The sequence below is a fragment of the Ursus americanus genome, chromosome 35 (assembly GCF_024610735.1).
Source record: "Ursus americanus isolate L20-20 chromosome 35, mUrsAme1.1.p, whole genome shotgun sequence".
NCBI classification, from domain to species: domain Eukaryota; kingdom Metazoa; phylum Chordata; class Mammalia; order Carnivora; family Ursidae; genus Ursus; species Ursus americanus.
The window spans coordinates 26,214,003-26,220,002 of record NC_142161.1 but is presented as its reverse complement, the minus strand read 5'-3'; positions in this window follow the sequence as shown (position 1 = coordinate 26,220,002).

The window sequence follows — 6,000 nt, the reverse complement described above, 5'->3', positions numbered from 1 at the left end:
CACTATTTTGCTTACTATATAAGGTGTTTGAACTGATCCTGAAGGCAAGGAGAGGCTATTGCCACATATTTAGCCAAGGAATATGGTGGTGTGTTAGAGATTTCTGCTTCAGAAGATCACTTTATTTGAACTGTAGATATTTGAATAGAGTGAAAAAACTAGAGGGATATTGCAATTGTCCAAGCAAGAATTATGGGATCCTGAAACATGGCAGTGGTAATGTGGTTGGAAGGGGAGAGGGCAGACTTAGTTAGAAAATGGATGTGGGGACTAATTGGGGTGTTCAGGGTAAGTCTCATCCTGGATGACTTTCAAGCTTTGCACTTAGGGAGCCTAGGCAGATGATATTTCTATTAGGCAAGATAGACAGTAAAGGATAAGGTGCTAGAAGAATTGGGGTGATAAAAGATTTAACTTCAGTTTTGATTGTGTTGAGTCCTAGCTGGGAGGCATGGTACCCAGCTGAAGAAGGTCTAGAGCCCACGAGAGAGGACTGTTTTTGGAATCATCAGACAACAATTGTATGGGAGATGGTTTAAGGGTAGTGTATAAAATGAGAAGAATTGAGACTACTTCTCTGAATAATTTCGAAGTCTACATTGATGACTGGTATTACAGAGCCTTTGATACACTTTGACAAGTGCTACTGGACATAAGCCCATCTATGTCCTGTATTTTGTTCCAATGCATGAAAAACAAGAGTGGAGTTTCCTTGAGAATGGGGTTAAACCTTTATTTATCCTTGAATGTCTTCTTGTGTCCTCCCATTGATTGAATAAATACCCATGTATATCCAGACATAAATCTAGTTTGGAGTTATATTGTACTTCTTTGTGTTAAAATAGAAATCCTGAATCATTAAAATCAATTATTTGTCTTTGGTATTTGTATTTGTTGACACCTAATAGTGCTTACAAGAAGAAATACTTGGCATTTCTCCCACTTGTCTTTCGAAGTCACAATAATTATCTGTGTTACAATTAGGTTATATACAGATATTTCCCAAGGAAGAATTTGAAATGTGTCTATTGTCAATGGTGAACACTTAAGAAAAAAAAGTTTCTTTTCTTTACCTTAAGTTAGTGGCTAGGGTTTTTATCACAAAGTTTTATGACCACTCCACACAACTTCATGATCCTGTTAGTGTCAGAAAAATGCTATGAGAGACAAACTGGAAGTTCCCCAGGGATTACCCACTCTCCCTGGATTTATTTTCTCAGTGAATAACATCACCCTCTGTGCCTTTTATTTGACCTTGGGGCTTCAGGGTTATTCTTGGCCTCACTTTCCTTCTCTTTGTTCATCTGGCCATCAAGATTTGTCAGTTACTTTCGGAAATGACTCATCAGTACCTCTTATTTCTCCAAAACTCCAGAAATAACCCTTTTCACAAGTCTGCCTATGTCCAGCCTATCTCCAGCTCTAGATTTTTTTGAACACAGTCACTAAACAAGCTTTCTGAAACACACAACTGATCAGATCCCGTATAAACTCTCAGTAGCTGTCCACTGCCCGTAAATGAAAGCTCCAAACTATGGACATCCAAGGCGGGGGCTGCTCTCCTCCAGACACTTTCCACTGGGGACCTCCCACTCCATGCTTTGTAATTTTTCTCCTTCTGTTCTAATTGGAAGGGTCTTTCTTCATCTGCCTCCCTTGCCTCTGCATTGGCTTGGTGAACACGGACTAATTTTCAGAGGTCCAGCTCAAAGGGCATTTCATTTGTGTACCTTTTACTCTCATTACTGCTCCTCCAAGTGTTCTCACCATACTAACTCTCTCTACTTGAGTTCTTTAGGTGACTCTGTCCCCACTCCTTGCCCCCCTCAACGCTCTGTCCTCTGTATCCTTAGCACATAACTGGCGCTTAATAATGATTGAGTGAATTGAGTGGCTTGGAAAATCTAGTTAGAGCCTAGTTTCAGTCTCTTCCCTGATTAACTATGGGTCTCTGGGCTTCTTTTCTTTGCCTCTAAAAGTGGGAGGGGGGGAGAAATTCAAGTACAGGTATATCAGATCAATCCATGATATCCTGAGACCTCTACTATGAGCATTCTTAATTTACATCATGAGGTTTTAAGATGAAGAATGCGAACCTGACTTGAGTTTCAGAAGCAGTCATTCTTGTTATTTCCTTCCAGGCATGCTTGGTCAAATAATTCCACGGGAATCTTTATTTTGGCCTTCTACAGTTTTCCAGGTTTCTCAGGAGATTAGCTTATGTTTTCCAGGTCTCACTTACACTGTTGACCAGGGTTAAAAGCAGGTGGGGCTGCAAGTAATTCTTGTTGGTCAAACCTGGCTTCAGCTTGCAAACATGAAAGCTAACCTGTCCCAGACTTTGTTAGGCCATGGTTATCCAGCTTTTCCCCTCCCCTCCCCTCCCCTGCCCTCCCCTCTCCTCTCCTCTCCTTTCCTACCTTTGTTTCTCAAATCCCCCCTAGCTTGTAAAGGCTGAACTTTCAATTGAGTTTTGAGGATATATACACAGAAAGCCGCAGAACACTTTTGCTTTTATCTTCCGAAGATTTCAGAAAACCCATGCTTATGTTTTATGAAAAGTCAAGGAATGGGCACTACCTCCTGGAGAGGTACAGTCAGGAGTGGCGTATTATTTTTGCTAGGGCTGTCGTAACGGAGCATCACAAACTGGGGTGGCTTAAGCAGCACACATTTATTGTCTAGAAGTCTGAGATCAAGGTGTCAGCAAGGTTGGTTCCTCCTGAGGGATGAGGGGGAATCTGGTCCATGCCCTCTTCTCAGTTCTGGTGGTTTCCTGGCAATCTTTGGAGTTCCTTGACTTACAGGTGCATCATTGCAATCTGTGCCTTCATCTTCGTGTGCGTCCTCCCTCATGCGTATCTGTCTTTGTGTCAGAGGTTCCCCTTTTGATGAGGACATCCGTCCTATTGGGTTAAGGTCCACCAAAATGACCTCCTTGCAAAATAATGAACTCTGGAAAGACTCTATTTCCAAATAAGGTACTGGTGGGGAGGTCTTCAACATATCATTTTTGGGGGACCCAATTCAACCCATACAAGTGGTATGTGCTGTTATGCATGCTGGCTGCAGCCTTGGAGTAAGGTTTTGGAGGGTTCTGGTTGAGCTTGTGTCAGGTGTTGGTGCTGGTGGGGTTGTTTGGGGAGCCCTTAGTGAAGTGGCCGGGGAGCATACATGACGGCAGTGACTATTTACCAATTGGTAGGAAAGTATTTTAATATTTTAATATCTTTCCGAACTAATGATCATCCCTGCATAGAGACTGACTCACTCTGTAGTCTACCTTAGAAGTTCTGGGAGGGACATCGCCTCTTAAAATAACTATTTGTTGGTTGACACCTGAATTTATAGTTCCAATCACTCATGCTAACTTAAGATATTTGAGCACTGATAAAATGTGATTCCTCCATTATTGTTTTAATTTGGAGCTTCAGCTATCAAGTCTCCGCTCGCCTGTTTGACTGTCCAGGGCTTATTTCCTTTCCTAGGTTTGTGGACATGTTGTCAAAGCCAAAATGGCAGTAGCCTGCCTGATAGCTGTTTAGTTTTCTTTAAATGATAGAAGTTGTTACTACTTACCGAGTGTTCACCTGGCACCAGGCGCTATTCTCCCTCGTGACAACTCTAGGAGGAAGGTGATTTACTGTCTCCTGAAAGATGAGACAACAGAGCTACAGAAACTTCTCCAAGGCCACAACTAGTAAGACTAGTAAGACCTCTGGAGTCTGTGCTGCTAACCAGCATACTATTGTGCCTCTATGTAAATAACATATGTATTAAATAATAAGTAAAAGAGACCATTTTCATCATTCTGGAGTGGGCTTTGTGGTATGTTTTAAAATAATTTTAGCATAATCTATTTCAGATTCATGTGGTGGCAATGAGGAGCATAACAGAAAATATACAGAAATAAAATATGTAGAAGTGAACAAATCTCCCCCTTTTCCCTTTCTCCAGCGAAGGTCATAGTGCTCAGCTCCAGACATGGCCATGTTAGGGGCAGCTGTTACGTGATCTGAGGGATCTGCCTGGCCTCAGCTTTTGATTATGTCTGAAAATTTAATCTTGGATATTCATTGTATTCATGGAAGCTCTCAGGCAGAAAGTTATTGATTGATTTATCCTGGAATATTAAAATTTAAATGTCTACTCCTTGTTGTGAGCATTTTTATTGAAGCCCAGATGACTTTTTCAGGATAACTAGTGTGATAAGTTGTTCAAGGATGAAGGCCATGTTTCACTGGTGGTATAGAACTTGGCTGATGGTGGCCAAGGACTCCACGAATATAATCAATCTGTTAATTAGTTGATGCTACAAGTATTCATTGAGCACCTCCTCTGGGCCAGACATTGTGCTGTGTGCTGGAGTAGAGCCAGCCACCTCTGTAGATAAAAAGACAAGCTGAAAAGAGCATGTAGGGCTCTGACAATAAAATCATTACCTTGGGAGTTTTGCCTCAAGGTAGCTTGGTCTTATCAGATACAATATTTATCACCAGTGGATAAAGTTTAAGACAAGAGATCTGATGGGTGGTAGAATCCTGCTGCTTTGCTTCCCTTCTTTGGTCTCACTTTCGGTTCTGCCACAGCCTACAATTCTCCACACCGAAAGTGGAAGAGGCAAGGAAAGATGAGAACTCCCACCAACGTTGGCAGGTCTGGGAAAGAAAATTCATCAGTGATCAGGTTGCAACTTTGCCTAAAATCAGGTTTTGGAATTATCTGTGATTAGATAAATTTTCTGTGTTCTCATTCATTGTGTTTCCTGTTAATTCTGTGTGACAGAGTAAGCCCTAGGTAAAGGTTAACTGATTTAGAGTTGAGTTAAATATCACTTCTGGACACAGGAAAACTGTAATAACACTTGTCTCTGGAAAGGGAAGTGGGTGATGGGGAAGGGGAGAGGAGACCTATTTTTTATTCTACCTCTTTTTTGTATTTCGTCACATTTGTGGTAATTAAAAAATTAATGTTAACAATGTACAATTCTATATAAATCTCTAGGTTTCCCAGCATTTCCTCTTCATGGAACTGGCGTCCTGCCCATCTTGACTTGGCTCCTTTTGGAGGGATTCTTGGAGGGAGTCTAAGCCAAATTTGACTTCTTTTTCTTTTCTTTTCTTTTCTTTCTTTCTTTCTTTCTTTCTTTCTTTCTTTCTTTCTTTCTTTCTTTCTTTCGAACATCACACATTGAAATGTTCCTGTCATGTTTATTTCAGGCTGGAGCTCAACTTGCCAGGTGACAGAATTGTAGCCCTGACACTTAAGTGTGAACCTGATGAAGAGGCAGGAGGGTGGGTGTGTCCCTCCACTGCCTTAGGACTCCAAGTGTTCCACTCTCGCTCTCTGGCAGGATATAGACACCGTCTCTGCCGGCATCTGTGGCAGTGAGCACATTGCAGTGTCCCACCCCTGCTTCTGGTGACTCACCCAAGAGAGATGTATACAAACACACAAATGCACACACACAGAAATACACACATGTGCACGTATACACACATATACACAAATACATGTGTATAAAACACACACACACACACACATAACACTTCTGTATGGGCGGATAATAATTGCCTTTCTTTTTCAAGGATTCCTGAGTTTTGATTACAGATCTGGGAGATCTACAGTAATCAGAGAAGTTAAAAAACACACGAATGAATGGAAAAGGCACGTATCTTATTTTAACACTCACAGAATGGGTGGCGTGGAGATAAGGCCACAGTGAATAACAATTTACTGAGCTAAGGCTCTCAGACGAGACTCTTGCAGAAGACTGACTGACTTTCTGAATTTCAGTGTGGGAATGCAATAGTAATAAACTTTGGTTCTTTCCTGCTAGTACCTTTACGAATTACCTGCTCGAAGTTTCTGTCCCAATTTTCTCATTTAAAAATTTTCAACTAAGAGAGCTGTGGAGGCACATTCTGGTTGAACACAACCAGAAGCAGAGTAGATGTCAGAACCCGGATGATGAATTTGGCTTCTTCTGCACTGCTGAGT